The sequence below is a fragment of the Geotrypetes seraphini genome, chromosome 2 (genome assembly GCF_902459505.1).
Source record: "Geotrypetes seraphini chromosome 2, aGeoSer1.1, whole genome shotgun sequence".
Classification (NCBI taxonomy): domain Eukaryota; kingdom Metazoa; phylum Chordata; class Amphibia; order Gymnophiona; family Dermophiidae; genus Geotrypetes; species Geotrypetes seraphini.
Genome location: NC_047085.1, coordinates 464,876,945 through 464,896,770, shown reverse-complemented (window position 1 = coordinate 464,896,770; position 19,826 = coordinate 464,876,945). Strand labels below are relative to the sequence as shown.

General features: G+C 42.5%; 1 protein-coding gene across 2 annotated transcripts in view; it reads right to left on the bottom strand.

Moving 5' to 3' along the window:
* Nucleotides 1-19,826, bottom strand: part of PTPRN2 (protein tyrosine phosphatase receptor type N2) — a 1,585,109-nt gene that overhangs the window by 220,573 nt on the left and 1,344,710 nt on the right. The window lies entirely within an intron of this gene.

Here is a 19,826-nt window from a genome sequence, read left to right as displayed (position 1 = left end):
TAGATATTCTAGATTATCATGAGCACTTTTACCTGATGAAGCAATGAGGCATGGAACAGATAGGGAGCTTTCTATGGGTATGGTTTCAACTGCTTCAAAGCAAATGCATATGTTGGTTCTACATACTCATTATGCTTCACCAGCCAGATTTACAGAGGGACGATGGGATGTTCCCTTTGAAAATGTGTTTAAAATTCTGGCCTTATTTTAAAAATTGTTCCATACATGTATTATACATAAAAAAGCAAGAAATAATGACTGTAGTGACATTAAAAGTGTTCTCTTGAATATGAGCATGGCTAAATGATAATGTGACAGAGGCTATTAAAACCAAAATGGCATTAAAATAAAGATGACTTAATGAGGAAAACAGGAAGGAGCATTAGTACTGGCAAATTAGATATAAAACATTAATTATGTAAGCCAAGAAAGAATTTGAGGAAAAACTTGCCAAACAAGCAATAATAAAATCTTTATAAGAAAAAAAAAAATAATAATAATCAAAAACAAGAATATTGCATGGGAGCTGGTTGGGTAATTGGATCAGGGGCTGAAATGAATACTCAGGGAGAATAAAGCAGAGGATGTTGGGGAAAATACTCATACTGGAATTACTGTTTTTAGCTGATGGTTCAGAGGAACTGACAGTGTGAATCTGGAAGAGATGCTATAACACCTGAAGCAAATACATAGTAGGAAATTGCCAGAATCTGATGGCATTCACCTGAAAAAAATGCAGGCCTGCTGCTGATCATCTCTAACCTATTATTCAAATTTGCCACTTCGCCTAAGGACTGGAGAAAAGCAATTTTTTTAAAAAAGGCTCCACTGGTGATGCAGGTTAACTATAGACCATAAAGCTTCATGTCAGAGTTGGGCAAAATGGTGGAAGCTATTGTTAAGAAAGAAATCCTGGTTATACAAACATGGGTTAATGGGGAAAAAGCAGTATGAATTTATTAAAGGGACGATGTGCCCTATTACTGTAATCTGATAGATTTCTTTGAAGATGTGGGTATGTTGATAAGGGTGAGCCACTGATAAAAGAAGTTATTTTAAAAGAACTATTTGTAATTTGGAAATGTAATTAGATGGACAGGATGATATGTTTGACTGGTTTGTGATAATGCCGAAATCAGTCTGGCTATTGCCAAGCCCTATGGATCTAATTGTAGAAGTTTCCCCATAAGCTTGTTTTAGCAGATTTAGATAAAATGGAACAGACTCCTTACATAAATCATCAGAATCTTACTGATGCTGAAAAGGATGCATTTCTATCAATGTGGAAGGATACACAACTGGTTATCAGACACACAGATGAAGGTGGAGGGATAGTGCACTTGAATCATGATATGTATATTGGAGAAGCAATTAGAGTTGCACGGGAACAGAAATCCCACCCATCCCCGCCCGGATCCTCTCTGTCCCCACCCATCCCCAAGAGGATCCTCTCCATCCCCACCCGTCCCCGCCAGGATCCTCTCCGTCCCCACCCATCGCCGCAAGGAATTACCTCCATCCCCGCCCGTCCCCATAAAAAGCAGCAATTACTTCTGACAGGATCATCAATTCCACAGTTTCTTTTGCTGTTTTCTTTGTGGAATCTCTTTGGTGGAACCCTTTTTTTGTTTTCTGTTTAGGTAATTAACTTATAAACCCCCTCTTTTACTAAGGCTGACGTGTCCATTATATTATATGGACGAACCCTGCTTTCAAAGCCTTCCATCCCCGTGGGAGTCCCGTGGTCCAGAAGGGGGTCCCCATGGGTTAGGGGGGATTCCCACAATCCCCGTTCCCGTGCAGACCTCTAGAAGCAATGTGCCAGTTGTCGCTGGGAATATGACTAACATGACTAACATCCATAGACTAACATGCATGCGTTATCGATTAGCGTACCTTAGTAAAAGAGGGTTTAGTAGAAGTATAGATCCTTCCTCACCTTGAGACACCCTATCACATGCCGTCCTCATGCATTAATCATGCTCTGAAAATAACAACAGTTAGGCATTTGTGTGGAGCGCCCTAGTTTTTACACTGGGACTGGGTCCTTCTGCCTGCAAATTACATTACATTACATTAGGGATTTCTATTCCGCCATTACCTTGCGGTTCAAAGTGGATTACAAATGGATTGTCAGGACATTAGAAGTATTAAGGGAGTAGTTTGTACATTTCTTTGAGTTGCTAAATGAGCACGGTGAGACGCTTGGAGTGCAGCTGGGACTGGGGCTAAACGGTCAGGCGCTTGGATGCGGCACAGTCACAGCGGGCCACATAAAATGGCCAGGTGGGCCGGATTCGCCCCGCGGGCCTTGTGTTTGACATTTGTGCCCTAGGGAAACACCTAGGGCCACTTAAACTCACCTAAGGCCACTTCTGGGTGAAATCATGCCCATGTCCAACCTTGGGCAAGCTTAAGCAGCTCTACTCGACTGTGACAGACACCTACAGTGTAGGCGGCCTGCCTAAGGGTGTGTTTTTTTAAAAATGTGCGTCCCGATTGGCTGGTTAGACAGCAGTAGGAAACCAACTGCCACCTACAATCAGGACGCCATTTATAGAATTTGGCCCAAAGTGTACAAGTCTGCCCAGTACCAACCTTAGTTCTTCACAGCCAGAGTTGTCATCTAAGCATCACTTGATACAAACACAAATGCAACTACAGTGGTACCTCAGTTTACGAGTGCACCAGTTTGCGAGCGTTTTGCAAGACGAGCAAAACATTTGCAAAATTGGTGCCTCGGAAACCGAGCTTGCCTCGATTTGCGAGTGGTACCCCCCGCGAACCGGCATCCCCCTCGCTCATGTCACACTCCCCCCGCCACTATCTGGCATCCCCCAGCATCCACCCGAACACACTGCTTACCCCCGTCTGGCACCGGCACCAATGCACAGGATGTGCCGGTGCCCGAAGATCTGCGTCTTCTTGTTTGCTGGGCCTTGAGCATCTGCACAGGCTCTCTGAGAGCATGAACTCAGAGGCCTTGAGCATGCGCAGATGCTCAAGGCCCAGCAAACAAGAAGACGCAGATCTTCGGGCACCGGCACGTCCTGTGCATTGGTGCCGGTGCCAGATGGGGGTAAGCAGTGTGTTTGGGTGGATGCTGGGGGATGCCAGATTGTGGCGGGGGGCAACGCGAACGGGGGGATGGCGGATCACGCAGGGGGGGCCTTCGTGAATGGGGGGAGCAATGCTGGTTCTCGGGGGGGGGGGGGTAGAGCAGCGCCGCTGGCCTCGGAGGGGTGGGGGTGAGTGGGAACGTATCAAGCGAGTTTCCTTTAGTTCCTATGGGGAAACTCGCTTTGATATACAAGTATTTTGGTTTACGAGCATGCTTCTGGAACGAATTTGCGGGAAGGCAAAAAGTGAGTTCAACGGCCGTTGAAAAAACACACGCGTCTTCTTCGCTCCGCGGAAACGAAGAAACTGGGGACCACGCACTCCTCCGTCGGGCGGGAAGGCACTCGCGCACGCGCGGTGCGGCCAACTAGAACTTTCTAGTTAAAAAGGTCCGTACCGAGGGCTCCGTCGGTGACGTCACCCATGCGTAAAGAATATGCTGCCTGCTTGTCCTGGGATAAACCAAGGTACCACTGTATTTAAGTTTTGGTTTTTTATACCATTCATTTTCTAATTCATCCCACACCTTTGTGAATTCCATCACCATTTTCATCTCCATCACACACACCCCAGGAGGGCATTCTAAGCATCAACTACCTTCTCCATGAAAAATAATTTCCTGACACTCCTCCTCAGTCTTTTACCCTGCAACCTCAACTCATGTTCTCTAATTTTATCGTGTACGTGCTAGCATGCTATCATTTTAACACAGCATGCCAATGACGCTTACATTTGGGCACCAAAGCCCAGATTCTATAAACGGTGCTGTTAACATCATCCACCTTAGAAACGGCCACCGATCGCGTGTCAATCACGCAACGGCACCATTTACAGAATCACGGCTTCATGAAAGGTAGGTGCCGGAAATGTAAAGTAGGCCCGGGTTTTCAAGGCCTACATTTCTGGTGCCTACCTTTCATGCGAATCATGGCAATAGAGGCACTTTGACACCTAATGTTACTTCCAGTGTTAGTCAGAGCTACAGTGGCGTTAGGCATCATAAAGCACCTTTTTAACCATGATGAAGGTGCCGTTTTTTTAGGTGCCAGTAGGCACCTTCATTTTTCTTTTAAAACTGCTTATTAAACAATGTTTTGCACTTGTTAGGCGCCAGTAGGGCACCTACCGGTGTCTAATTTAAGGCACTTTTTATAAAATATGGGCCTAAAGTTATAGAATGAGGAGGTAAATGTAGAGAAAAGTTCTTTACCAAGCTTTAACTGCAATGTAGATCGCATGAAGCACTTCGCTACACCAGCCATGGCAATAATTAATGCCCTGTTATCTGTCACATTAACAGTTAACACACATTGACCACTGCTGCTTTAACTGTACATCAGTCTCCCCCATTCCAAAGTAGATGTTATTGTGGAAATTAGTTCGAGTTACGTAACTGATAAAGCTCCATGTTAACTCTTAGAGCAAATTGGTTGTGTTAATAGTTAATGCAGCTTAAATAAGCCCCATAGTGCTGTACTGTATGTAATCTGGAATTTAACAATGCAAGAAACAGCTTTAAAATCATAGCAAAACAATCAAGATTTATGAAATAAATAGTGATATGCAGTTTTTTGGGTCCATGGCTGGAGCTATGATTTTGGTTTTGGGTAGAGAAAGACTCCAGGTTCCCATAGATGACCACTAAAACCAACAACTATATGCATTTTAAATAAAAATCCATACTTTCTCTCCAACAACTTCTCTAATTCTGTCATTCACATTAGAGCATTGTTGCATTGAGTAATTGGGCGCTTTTGAATCAAGGGTGGTTTGTTTAGCTCTGTGACCTGCCATTCATGTCTCTTGTCACTGCAGCTTGCCCTTTATGTGTTCTTAATATAACCCCTCTTTTTACAAAACCGCATAAGCGGCTTTCAGCGCAGGCCGGCGCACTGAATGCTCTGTGCTGCTCCTGACACAGAGAGTTCCTATGAGCCATAGGCATCGGAACGCTGCTTAGTTTGGGGGGGAGGGCCCAGGAGCTCCGCCCCAGCCCCGCGGAATACTACGATGCGGACTCTACCCAGCTCCCGACTCCCCCACCTACCTCCTCCCGGCGCTGTACTTTTAAATCTTCCGGCAGCCGCTGCGCAGCGTCAGCGAGCAGTCCTGCCCCCCGGAAGTAGAATGAAGCGCTGTAACACTGTGCGGCAGCTGCTGGAAGATTTAAACATTAGAACACCAGGAGGCGGGTGGGAGGGCGGGAACCAATCTTTGGAGAGGCCACAGCCCCTGTGGCCTCGCCTGTTCCGACGACTATGCTATGAGCATTGGGAGCAGTGCAGGGCATTCAGCACGCCGGCCTGCGCTATAAACTGCTAGCGTGGTTTTGTAAAAGGGGGGGGATAGTTTGCTAAGTCTTTTGCTCGTTTTTAGGCAGCTTGCTGCCTATCGCTTCACTGTAAACTTCTTGTCTCAGCTTTCTGTGAAACTTGGCTTGAATTAGGTGGGAAAACCTTTTGGATATCTTTGCCTCCGATCTTTAGTTTTTTTTCGTGACTTGCAGAAGCATTTGCCTTGGAATAAGCATCCTTTATTCTTGCAGCTCTCATGATTCCAGTTTATGAATATGTGTTTAGCAGTTGTAATATTCACTTGTCTATAAGAAAAATATTTAAATGCACAGTTCTGGATTTATGAATGTTATCAGCCCCATTTTAGACAGGACAGAGAAATCATAGCTGAGACATCCAAATCAGGAAGTGTCAAATTCAGAGAGCATTTTAGAAAAGGATCTGCCAATGTAGAGCCTTTTCTAAAACACACGTGGGAGCGCTCACATATGCACTGGTTACATGTGAAAGGAGCAAATATTTTATAATTATCAATATCTACAACAGTGTTTTTCAACCTTTTTATACCTATGGACCGGCAGAAATAAAAGAATTATTCTGTGGACTGGCATCGGTCTGTGGACCGGTGGTTGAAGAACACTGGGCTAAGTCGTGGGCCAGACCCCACCCATTTCTACCCAATATCCACCCCAGATCCCGCCCCCATAATAGTACTAATTGCACTTTGCACATCCCGTGCCTCATCTGGAAGCCTTCCCTCTGACATTGCAACGTTAGAGAGAAGGCTTCTGGTTCAGGCGCAGGATGCCCGTAGGAGCTACTGCCCTTGGCTTTGTGCACTGAATCAGTTAGGAAGAGGGAGCTGGCTCGAAGATAATGCTGCATCGATCGCACCGTGGACCGGCGGTTGAAGAACACTGTTTTGGGCCTGATGCACAGGCTGGCCCTGTGGACCGGCAGGAAATTTCTGTGGACCGGCACTGGTCCATGGACCGGTGGTTGAAGAACACTGATCTACAACATCAACCAGGGCAACTATGTAACATATATTTCTATTGAAACTTACATGTCTTAAGTAACTTCAAAGCCTATACATGTAAGTGCTGACACAGATAAATGTGTGTGCCATTTTGGGAACCTTAACTTCTGAGTGCCCCCAATTAAGAATAGAGCCTGCAGTCATTTGGCACCCTAACCCTAAATTATTAACCAAAATTCTTTGAGAATAGGAAACCAGTTCTGAGGAGGTCCGTATGGAACTAAGGGAAACACTGTGTTAGGCCTCCACTGAAATTTGTGCAGAGTCCTTGCTATCAATGAAACAGAATATAGAGTTGCCTTATTGGGTCAGAGCTAGTGTCCATCTAGCCCAGTATCCCGTTTCTAACAGTGGCCAGCCAGGTCAGACATACCTTTCTGAGTCCCCCAAAAAAGCAAGGTTCCATGCTATTTAACCTGAGGAATAAGCAGTGGCTTTCCCCCAAGTCTACCATAATAATAGTTTATGGTAGGATATACATAGAGGAATGGCGAAGTTCAGTTATCCCGTTCTAGATGATTTGAATATGGATGTACTGAAAAAAAGGGGAGAAGTCCTGCATCAGGAGACCAGCATTATAGATATATTAATATGAACACTTTGTGGCATCACCTTCATTCTCTGAATAACAGCACTTTGCATTACTGTCTTCAGAAGAGCTACAGAAACAGGAGTAGTTTATGTCTTATAATATGAAACCTTACTTGAGGAATACAAGTTTGTTAAAAATAATAATAAATACAGAACACTAGTCAGCCACTATTCCTTCTAATCTGAGCCAGGAGTCCTCTACCTTCAGTCCTGCCAGTGGGGGGGTGGAGGGGGTGCTGCATCACTATCATATTTTCAATAGTGAGAGACAGGCAATTTCTGCTGCACTCCAGGGAACCTCTCTCTCCCTAGTGATCGAAAACACAATATTGAAGCGCCATCTCCTACTGGTAGCGATGCAGTTGGAGGACACCCGTTCAGCTTAGAGGTTACAGTGTTAGCCAATTGACTAGCAGTGTATGCTTTGCCATTAGAATTCCAAGTCTACTAGGGTTGAAGAAGATGAACAGCTGTGGAGACTTTCTTACAGATTATTAAGACATCAGGTGAGAGTCTGTTTGCAATCTAGAGCAGTGTGTCGCAAACTAATCTCATGGCCGTGGCTGGAGGGCACCCCAGAAATGTGTGGATGTCAATGCGTTGACATCACGCACATGTGTGACATCACGCACCTCGACATCCACGCATGTGTGGATGTCCTCCAGCCAGGCCCCGAGCCTCCTTTTACCGCTGTTGGGGGGGAGGGGTGCTGCAGAAGAAGAAGTGAGGAGAAGAAGCAGAGGCGCCGGCGAAGAGAGGCGCAGGCGCCAGCTGACTGACAAAAAGACATGCCCCTTGCCACGAGAGGTGCATCCTGTAAGCAGTCAGCCAGCACCTCTCCTCCTCACCAACATCTCATGGTACACCTGGAATCTTCCGGAGCACACTAGTGTGCCGTGGCACAAAGTCTGCGATACACTGGTCTAGAACAGTGTTCTTCAACCTTTTTACACTTATTGACTGGCGGGAAAAAAAAAAAAAATTATTTTGTGGACCGGGAAACTACTAGGACTGAAATTTAAAAACCCCATTTCCACCCTGTCTCCAAGAGCTCGGTCCTCGCAAACCATCTGAACCCATCCGCACAAGCCTCAGTTATGATATTATATTGAATGTATTTTATTAAAGTATAAAAAGAAACAATATTCTGTACAATTGTCATTTTATAAATACAAATAATACAGAGCAAGGATCAACAAAACCCCTGTCTCTCCTCCCCTTCACATATATCCCCTCTACTATCAAGAAAACTGAATAAGCCAAATTATTACAGAATGCCCTTATAACTGTCACTACCTAATCAGATCACACTGCTAACAATAGGATTGCATAAGGAGCACAAAAAAGATACATAGGGAGAATAATTTTTTTCTAATCTAGTTCATGCATTCATTATCAAGATTACAATGTTATTTTTAAATACCTTAATAAAAAGAGCCACCCAAGCGGTTTACAATGCAAAAATAAAAGGAAAAGAACTCCAATAAAACAGGAAAGGCAATAAAATAATATAGCTCATAAAATATGAAGTATCATCCACTACTGACCAGTGAAAGTTGAGCTGGCTCGGTCTATATTTCATTTCTAATTTATAAACCTACAGTTTCATTCCGTGTACAGACCATTTTAAGATCCTTCTCGTTTCCCCCAATTAACACTAAAAACTCAAGAACAGTAAACTACTACAGAAAAAAAATAGTGAGTTGCGAGGCTCAGCACTGAGATTATTGTGGTTAAATTCCAATACTCCGCTTCATGAACGCGCTAACTAGAGTGCACCGTCAATCAACACAGCACGTCCTGGAATACAGTACTTGGGTCCAGCTACCGACGCCTGATTGGTGGAGCCTGTAAGATGAGGCCCCGCCCACAGAGGGTCAGACAGCGTGTTGAGCTGGAGCTGGGGGGTCTTTTTTAATTGGACAGTTAGAAAGTTCATTTTTTTATTTCGTTATCTGTCATAGCCCGCATTTCACCAAGCTTTCATAATATTCAGTCACTGTTTCTGGGAAGTTCGAGGAATGTGATTCCTAACAGAGGAGGAGCAGAAGGCAGGCGGGAAATCGAATCCCCCCCCCCCCGCCAGTGCAGGAAATTGCAGCTGTCGATCTCGCTGGCCCTGCGTGGACCGACAGGAATTTTCTGCGGACCGGCGGTTGAAGAACAGTGGTCTACAGTGTGGAGGAATATCTCATGTTGATGCTTTTACAATGCTATTTATTCACTGAGCCAAAACGTACGACAGCATTTGGCAATGAGAACCAATTACAGAGCATGAATGAAAAAGAATTTGATGACCTGTGTTGAACAGAAAGGGCATATGGACTGTTGACGATGTATATAATGCTCAGTTGTAGGATTTGTGCTTTAATGGCAGTCTTGGTTAAGTGAAATGCTGAGTTTGTATGATCCATACGTACACATCTATAACTTTGTCTCTGAGAGACAAGAATTTCAGTAGTTTGAACAGTGGCATCATGAGAGAGATAAGAATAATATTTAGGTCTCATGGAACAAGAGGCTTCTGTATTGGTGACCTGACATGAAAAAGTCCTCTCCTGAACCTGGAACCAAAGGGACACTGGGAAGCTAAAGAAATAGTAGGTGGAGAGTGTGCTGATGTGAGCTCTAATAGAGAAGGTCTGTAGACCATAAGAACATAAGAATTGCCATATCGGGGCAGACCGAAGGTCCATCAAGCCCAGTATCCTGTTTCCAACAGTGGCCAACCCAGGTCCCAAACACCTAGCTAGATCCCAAGTAGCAAAACAGATTCTAGACCATGCCAAGAAAGATGCTAGAGGTCCTACAGAAAGCCTTCTTCCTTTTAAAAGCATATGTAAGATAAAAATGATAAAGGGATAGCCACATTAGTTTTGTGTAGCAAAAATGACAGGGGTAGGTGGTACTTAATGAATGACCAATTTGTTAAGGCATGACTTTTTAATAATGAAGTGCACTCTGGTCCTCAAAAGCTCATGTCTCAATAAATTGGTTAGTCTGCAAGGGCCACCTGCCTCTCTCATCTTGTAAAAAGTTTCCCTGCTGCTAACAAGATGAATTGAATTGGAGGCAGAAAGGGAAAGGGAGCAAATCTATATCAGTTTCCAGTAGCTACCTCTCCCTCTTTTCACTTTCCTCCATGCATAGTCTCAAAAATAAACTATCCCCGCAGAGCACAGGAACACAGATGTCAGAATCTAGTGGGAGCCTAGAAAATGTGTGTTGGATCTCAGGGTCCCCTTGATAAGGATCTAGCTCCATCTCTTTGAGGTTCTTTGTATATGTCTATCTGAAAAAAACTAAATTGAGAAAAAAGTTACCTAGTACTGCACAAAGCCATCTATAAGACTTAGCAAGGAGAAAAGCTTTCAAAGAGCAATTCTATAACCTAGAGAACTGATTCTAGAAGCAGTGCTGTAAGTGGTAGGCACTGTACCGCTGCCTAACTTAATTGCTTTAATTGGTGTGGTAATTGACCACGTCACTAAAAACTGAATCAAAACTCGTTTAAAAGAAGTATGAAGGTAGGTGTCATAATCGCATCTAAAGAGGCGTCAAATGGCACCTGAGGTCTAAATACATAGGTGTGGTAAGAGGCAGAGATGACCTTAGGCGCCATTAAATGCGATTCTCAAAAGAGCTTAGGGCCAGATTCACCAACCGGGCCCGATCCGGGCAGGCCCAACAAATTCAGCAAAGTAAAATATTCAGATGGGGGGCGATAGGAGGAACGCCCCCATCTGCCGGCACAGATTGCTTTTCTGCGATCTCCACGCATGCGCAGACCATCTGTAGATGGTCTGTGCATGCCCATCGGAGCCACAATCTTTTTTTTTTTTTTTTTTTTTTTAACTTTTACTGGACCTGTGGGCCAGCATTGATTTTTTTCTTTTTTTAATTGGAGCCCGTGGGAAAAGTGTATATGTAGGTAAGGGGAGTAATTTGAAAGGGATCCAATGGAATAAGTTGTAAGATTGTTTAATAAATTTTTATAAAATCAGTCTTGGAACTTTTTGGACAGACCTCATATTATCAGGCCAGATATAGGGCTCCTTTTACTAAGCTGCGTTAGGGCTTTATGCGCGGAATAGCGCACGCTACAATGCCCCGCGCGCTAGACGCTAATGCCAGCATTAAGCTGGCATTAGTTCTAGCCGCGTAGCGTGGGGTTAGCATGCGCTAATCTGCTGTGTGCGCTAAAAACGCTAGCGCACCTTAGTAAAAAGGAGCCCATAGTTTCCACACAGGTGCTCAAGGACTGGTAGAATGTCTCCTGCACAGTATTGTTCATAAGACTTCAACACAATCATGAAGGTTTTCGGTAACCGGTCCATCATTATGGAATCAGTTGCTGTTGAAGATTAGCGGGGAGACTGGTGTTAATTTTTTTAATTTGGTTTAGCTTTTGAGGTTTGATATGACTTTTTAATGTTTACTGCTGTGTTATCCTATGTGCAATATTAGTGAAATTTTATTGTTGATGTCAATTTTTTAACATAAATATTTTATGAATCTTATCTTTCAAATGGCTGTTACATAAACCTTAGGCTCCCATTACACAATTGCGCTTAGCGGCGCCTACTTTAAACCTAGGCACCTGTGAGGTAAGCTGGGGTTTTAAAGGCCTACATTATAAGCACCCAAGTCCTTTAGAGAATCTTGCCTCGTGATGCCTAAGTCTTTCTCATGTTTCAAGTTTATCAAAATTTGTTATCCCGCCTTTTCTGTAATCAAAGCGGCTTTGCATAATAAAAATTGTAAGGGGCAAGAACAAATAAACATCAGATACAGTACAACTTAGGAGGGGTGGGTCATTAGAGTGGGCAGACTTGTTGGGCCGTGGCCCTTTTCTGCCATCATATTCTATGTTTCTACATCATGGAAACATCAAGAGACCAACTTTCAAGACTAACAGGATACCCAAACTAAACAGACACACATAAGGAAAGAACTATAATCATTGATAGGAAAGAACAAAAATAGGGAAATACGAGAGGATGGGTAAACAGTAAATTAAAATTAAAGCCTGGGTACTGAAAAGATTTAAAAAAAAAAAAATTAAAAAAAATTAAAAACATCCTTAAAAGGACGATTATATTGCAATTGCATCTTTGAATAGAATTTCCCCCCAATAATGCATATCGGGGTGAGGGCAAAGTGGCCGGTGATCATTAATAGACTGAAGCATATATGGGATAGAATGAAGGAGTAGATGGGATAGTTATGCAATAGATATATTTAGGTCAACCAAAATGAAAAGCTTTGAACACCAGAAAAAGGATTTTAAATTTGATTCATTGTTCAATCAGGAGCCAGTGGTAATCTTTCAGAAGTGGTAAGATATAAGTAAACCTGCTAACGAGACATAGTAGGCAAATAGCAAAGTTTCTGCTATTTGTGAATCAAAGTTTGTGAAATTTCAGCATAAATGATGTTGCAATAATCCATCTTAGCCATAAACAGAGAAAGAATGTGTGTGTGGAAAGCATTTCTATCAAGCAGCCTCCTTACTATATGTAGTTGGCATAAGATAAAGAAACAGGATCTACACAGTGAGGAAACTTGAGGATGAAAAGATAACCGAGAGTCAAAAATTATGCCAAGGTAGCAAAACATTTGAACTGGAGTGATCATGGAGCCAAACAAGAGAAGGTCACCCTCGGGATGGGGCAGGTGTCCTGAAAGCCAACAGGCCACTGTCTTTCCAGTATTTAAGACAAAGTGGTGATCAGACAGCCATTTTGCAATTTTATTACCATACCGTACTGATTCTTGTCTCCCGCAAATGTCGACTAGGATTAATTGCAGCTTACATAATATTAGAAATGATACAGAGGCATTGACTTCATATACATGAATACATAGACCTAGAGTGGGTGAAAATCTGATATACCAATCAGATACCATTTGAGCACTTGTATATAGGTGAACATTTATAGAATTATCTTAAAGTGGTCCAGTTAGAGACTGCATATATTATAGTCATTTCCTTAAGGACAGTAGGTATGCGAGATGAATAAAATGTGCAGATGAACAAATCCATAGAAGCCTCAATGTCATGCTGTTTTAGAGGGCTTTCTTACTAGATGGCAATAGTGTTGTAATTGCTTCAGATAGCTGACAAACCATCTGTAGCTGAATCACTTCTTCATGATGGAATTTTCATTAGCAACCACATCTAATCTTGGAATAAAAGCCTGTGATGTATGGATCGTTTTGTTCTGCCACTGACTTACAGGACTGGCATGCAAATTGTTATGACCTCTTTTCCAATCACTTCACAAAAATACCATTTGGGATTTTTCCCCCTCCACTCTCCATTTCGCCTGCACTATTGCCTGCTTTGCTTTCTGTTTGGCACAGCCAGGCCCATCTGCACTATCCTTCCAGCCTCTTCGAACACCCCTCATCACTGCCCAAAGGGAACCATCTGATCCTTCTTCAAGCCAATACTAGCATTATTGTTCAGTTTAATCTGATAAAGGAACAGCTTGATAGAAATGGACTATGGTCCAGTTAGGAGGCTTTCAAGTGCTGCCACAGCATGCTTATGATTTCATGAGAATATGTTCCCATACTAGGGAACATTGGTAGTGTGCTACAGGAAATCACATTGTTCCAAGCATCCCTATGATTACATAAAAGTATTACTATAAGACTAGCAAATGGAAGTGAAAATCCTAAAACAGAAAAAGATGGCGGCTCCCTCATGCTGAAAATGCACACAGCCTTACTCATACATATAAATATACCATTTAGTCACTGGAAAACGAGAGGAACCACTCAGTTAGGATGAAGATGCTAGGACTGAAATCCCACTTAGGCTACATAAAAATTGTCAATGGCACAGGATTTACAACATCACTGGTATCACAAAAAGAAGATTTACAGCTTCACTTGTATCTAACAGTGGCATCATTCATGCCTAAATGCTTGTAAGCCAGAGAAAAACTACAGGACATGCATCTTTTCTTTCTTCTATAAATATCTTTGCCAGACAGGAAGTATAATTCAAAGTAGTGAAAACATGCCACAGTCATGCTACTAGATCCAGTAGACAATTTGACATGTGAAAATAGATTTTAGGGGGTAGGGAGGAATTCACATGACCAAATCAAGACATTTGAGATTCCCATAGTAATTTACCAGAGGCTCCATCAACCCACAGAATCTCTTGCAAAACAGAAACAGAACTGCACAAGTCCTTCTGCATTCAGAAAGAACAGCAATTTCAGAGAACTGCCCATGCAGAAAAAACATGCACAGATCCCCCCCCAATACATACACATATATGAGAACAGCTTATTAAAACTGTTGTTCTCCCTGTAGCATGCCCTGATCAAAACCAATGGTCATATTTACATATAAGGGCACAGTTGCAAAACTTGGCCTATATATGAAAGCCTGACCCTTACCACTAATACTATTATTTTATTTATGCATTTATATACCACTTATGGCCTAAGTGGTTTTACATTCAGGTACTCAAGCATTTTTCCCTATCTGTCCTGGTGGGATCACACTCTACCTATGGAGGATTAAATGACTTGCCCAGGGTCACAAGGTGCACTGTGGGATTTGAAGTTTCAAGTTTATTTATAATTTGGTATACCGACCATCAGTTTACAATATTAAAAATTTATAAAACATAAAAATAAAATAGGGCAGGTTGTAGCCTAGACAGGGACAAAATTTGGACATGTTAGATACAGAAGGAGCTGGGGAAAGGGAGATTTTAATTACATCAAATAAATAAATAAATAAGAGGAAGGGAGGAGAATACAGGAGGAAAGGGAGGTCACTTCTTAAAAGCAGTTCTTTTTTTTTCCTTGGAAAGGATTCTTAACTGCAGTTTTGGTATGCATTTTTGAACAGAAATGTTTTGAGGTTAGTTTTAAATTTGGTTAGCGAGTTTTCACAGCGGAGATGTGGTGGCATTGCGTTCCAGAGGGAAGGGGCTGTGGCAGAAAAGATAGTGTTTCTGGTATAATAGAGGTCTTTGATCGAGGGAACTGTCAGTAAGTTCTGATTGGCAGATCTGAGGGCCCTGGAAGGAGTATATGAGATAAGATATTTATCTAAGAAGGAAGGTGAGTGGAAGAACTTAAGAAATTTGCAAGTTGTTCTATGTGAGACTGGCAACCAATGCGATTCTTGAAGAAGTGGGGTGACGGTCGTATTTTTTGGCTTAATAGATGAGTTTAATCGCAGTATTTTTAATCAGTTGCAGTCGACAAATTTCCTTTTGAGTTATTCCATGGTATAGAGAATTGCAGTAGTCTATGTGTGAGATGATCAGCAAATGAATTAAAGTTTAAATAGAAGCAGGTTCTAGAACAGAGGTGCTGAGGCTGTAGCTCACAATATAACTACTAGAGGTCTCGGTGGCCATTTTGAGATCTAGGATTATTATGGTGGGAGCAAATAAGTTTCATTCCTTCCCCACTAGACACCAGCAACATTCGGTAATGCCAGGGTGGTATCTTGGGGATTGAAGGGATCGAGGTGGAGATTGGCAAGCGGAGATTTGGTGCTGCAGGGTTTGGCATCTGAAGGTTTTATGGCTGACTTGGTGGTGGTACTTGACTAGAAGTAAAGTTGAAGTTTGGGGTGGTGTTCCTGAGAGGGGTCATGGATACACTGGATATCAGAAGAGTAATCGTGTGGGGCAGCCTTCAGGAAGGAGTGACATAGAAAGTCCAGATTTGGCATTTACAGCTGCCCCTTCCAGCAGGCATTTATATGTTCTATAAAACAGCTGAAAATACTGATATCTGCTAAACAAATATGGATGTTCTATGTGAAAACTTCTGTATCACAAGCCTGCCCAGGACATTTTCTCTCCCCAGCCTGACATTTAGTAGTAGCAAGCTTCTCCAAGTGTAATTGGCCCCTGTTTTGAAATGTCATTTATATCTGTAAGCCTCTCTACATAAGTAAATGCTGCCATTTATACGTGGAGATGCTTCCGAAATAAAGGCCATAGTCTGGCTGGGGATAGTGCTTCCACAGTTTAGATGAAATTAGAGAAAAATTTCTAGCAAAAATTCTAACTCCAGAATAAAAAAAAATCTGCAATAATATCTTTTAAATTACGAACAAAATCTGAAAGGCTCAGTAAGCCCCAGTTTGTGCTGCAGCACTGTAGACTAAATGGGTCTGGAAAACCAAACCCTCATTGAATTTCAGCCTTTTTGGCACATACCTGTTTAACAAACTCTATCATTCAGTTCTGCTGAAGAATTTTATGGCTTTCAGCTTAAATTTAACTTCAGCGTACAGCAGTACAAACAGCAATTAATGTTGGACAGAATTATTTATATCTGACTGGACAGTAAACTGTCTTGAATTTTGAATACTGACATAATATTATCCAATGCTGACATAATATTATCCAATGCTGACAGAGTGATCTGGGCGCTTGGTTAATAAGGGTCATGGGCCTCTAACCACCTATCTGACATATTATTAGCTATTACTGGTTAAGGAAGCACGGGCCCTCTATTGCTATGGGTTCTCAGACCTCACCCCTATTGACAGATGCATAGTATCCAGTTGCACAGAAGAGATTTAAGGCCAGTCCTGGGCTTCTAACATCTCATCCTACATAATATGGTAGTAGCATTCACTGATAGCCCTTGAGGGCTGCCCCTGATATACATGCATAATAGATTTGCATACCATAAAGGTAGTATGTATACATACTAATGCATATTTATTAGCGATATTTTGAAAACTGGACTGGTTTATGGCCCTTGAGGAATGGAAATGAATAGTAGTGCAATACTGGGGGTCAGCAGTACTGATTTCAATAGGACTACAAATAGCACATTTATTTACCTGAATTTGAATCATACCTTTTCAAGCTGTAAACCGCTTTGGGTGTAGTTGTATAACTACAAAAAGGTGGCGTACAAGTCCTAATACCTTATCCCCTATCCCAAGGCAAGTTACAGCAGGTATTTCCCTGTACCTGGAGGGCTCGTAATGGAGGCAGAGATAAGTGACTTAGACAAGGACCTGCAGTGGACTGAACCGGGCTTCCTGGTTTCTAGAGCGCTGTTCTAACCATCAGGCCACTCCTCTGCTTCAAAGCCAGAATGCCTCTTTAAGAGATCCAGCTAGTTTCTGATTCACACCATACAATTGACCCAATCCTGAGTTAACCCTATTTATGCAGGTACTTATGATGGTCTAGTGGAGTGGTTGCCAACCCTGTCCTGCAGGACCACCAGGCCAATCGGGTTTTTGGGATAGCCCTAATGAATATGCATGGGACAGATTTGCATGCTTGTCACCTCCATTATATGCAAATCTCTCTTATGCATATTCATTAGGGCTATCCCAAAAACCCGACTGGCCTGGTGGTCCTCCAGGACAGGGTTGGGAACCACTGATTTAGTGAGCTTTGATGGAACCTAAGCACCCTACCAGGCAAAGCTCTGGGTTTCTGGCCCAGAAATATCTAAGAAAAAGGACCATTTAAATTATTAATTTATAGAGTTGGGCAGACAGGATAGACCATCTGGGTCTTTATCTGCCATCATTTACTATGTTATTATGTTACCATGTTTCTTGTAGTTCTGATTTTTAATTACAAAGTGCCTAGATGTAATATAGAAACTAATCTGGTTGTATCACAGGAAAAAGTTTATCAAGAATATAATAGTCATAATCATTTCTAAAAAAAAAAAAAAAAAAAAGCACTACTACATGTCCCTGCATGTGACATAGTGAACCCAAGCAGTGATATAGTAAGGGGGGCTGGTCCATCCCAGGCAACATCTTGGTGAGGGTGGAGGCACCCGTCCTCCTCTCGGTACCCCCATTCCTTTCTCGTCCCCTCCACTGCCATGTGTGCATGCCGCTTCCCTTCCCCTGTACCTCTGGAATGCTCCTAACGCAAGCAGCAACCTCCTACCTGCTGTCACGCTGGTGTCGGCTCTTCCTCTGGCATCACTTCCTGGACCCATGCCTAGAAAGTGACATCAGAGGAAGAGCCGACGCTGGCGGGACAGCAGCTTGGGGATTGCTGCTTTCACCAGGAATGTTAGAGGTACGGGGGAAGGGAAGAAGCCTGTATGTGGCAGGAGGGGGTGAGGAAGGAGCATGTGGAGATAGGGGAGGGGTGCCACCACCACAGGCGCCTCTCACCCTCGCTACGTCACTGAACCCGAGATTGAATCAACCCTGTGGGGTGAATCTAGAGTCAGCTAGCAACTCTAGTCCCATTTTTAGAACAGGGTAACTTGGAAAATGTTGCCACTATCCCTTCATTTCAAAGGAAAAAAAGGGACAGATTTATGTAAAAAGAAAATACATCTTGCTGAATGAGAAGAGAGCTTCACTGAATTTTCTGGGCCCAGTGCATACCCTTTGACCTTTTGCATAAACTTGCATCAAGGGAATAAATAAGCTACAAAGAGTCAGAACCAACAAATATAATGAGCTGATTCAGCCTTTACAACACAAATCTCTTCTAGTCGGGAGCTAGGAGTGAGGCCAAGAGGCTAAATCAGGCCTTAGGTACATCTGTGAATTATTGCCTCTGAGACAGAAATGTCTGATGCAACTGAACAAATTAAACTAAATTAGCTGTGTGGATTTACTCCAGATCAAACCTATGGAGGCATGAATTCTGCATTAGTACGCCAGCACTTTCCAAGCACGCATCAATTCTTGGTAGAACAATAATGGTCAGCTCACACTTCTGCTGTTCACATACACTCTACCAGCTCTGCTCTATTAATTAAAAAACACTACCAGTGTGATTTTTGTGAATCATTCCTATTACAATATATAAACAGGTAACGGGCCAATATTCAGCAGGTGGTAGTTGGTGCTTTGTTTTTTTTAGACACTGAGGCCCGGATTCTTTAAAATGTGCTGTTATCTGTGGCCGCCAATTGAGTGTCGATCACGTGACGGCACCATTTAGAGATTCATGCCTCCAGCAAAGGTAGGCACGGGAAATGTAGGCCAGGGTTTTCAAGGCCTACATTTCTGGTGACTACTTTTGACATGAATCATATCTCCAGAGGCACCTACCAGCGCCAAACACTATTTCTGGCATTAGCCAAGCCTACAGTAGCATTAGGCGCCGGAAGGCACGTCCGGAGGTACGATTCTGATGCTTTTTTTTTTTTAGGCACCACAGGTATCTTGTAATTTCTCTAAAGTCTGTTTTTGAAAGGCATTTTGGACTTAACTTAAGCGCTGGTAGGACGCCTAGCTGGTGCCTAAATTAAGATGCCGGTTATAGAATGTGGGCCTGAGTGCTGCCAGATAAATTAGACCTGGATATTCAATGCCAGGCCACTTTTGGGCATTGGTACTAAATATCCAGGACTGTGGCGGTGCCTGGAAGTTATCCGGGTATAGCCGATACCCCCTGCCATATCTAACTGGCCACAAAAAAAGAACCCAATGAAGAAAGAATGTAAAGAGTGCTAAAAAATATATTCTTTAAAAAAAAAATAAAAAAAAATATATATATATATATATAAAAATATATATATATATATATAAAAATTTATCATTATTACTGTTTTTGTAAGCATTTGCCTACAGGCCATGCTTAACTCTCTTTTATATATATATATATATAAGAGAGTTAAGCACGGTCTGGAGGTAAATGCTTACAAAAACAGTAATAATGATAAATTTATAAGAGTGAAAGGGAGTCCTCAGTATCACAACTCTAATATGGGGAACCAACCCCTAAATAGTTGTTACAAGTCAAACCCGAACGGGTAATATTTGTGATATATCCCAGGAAC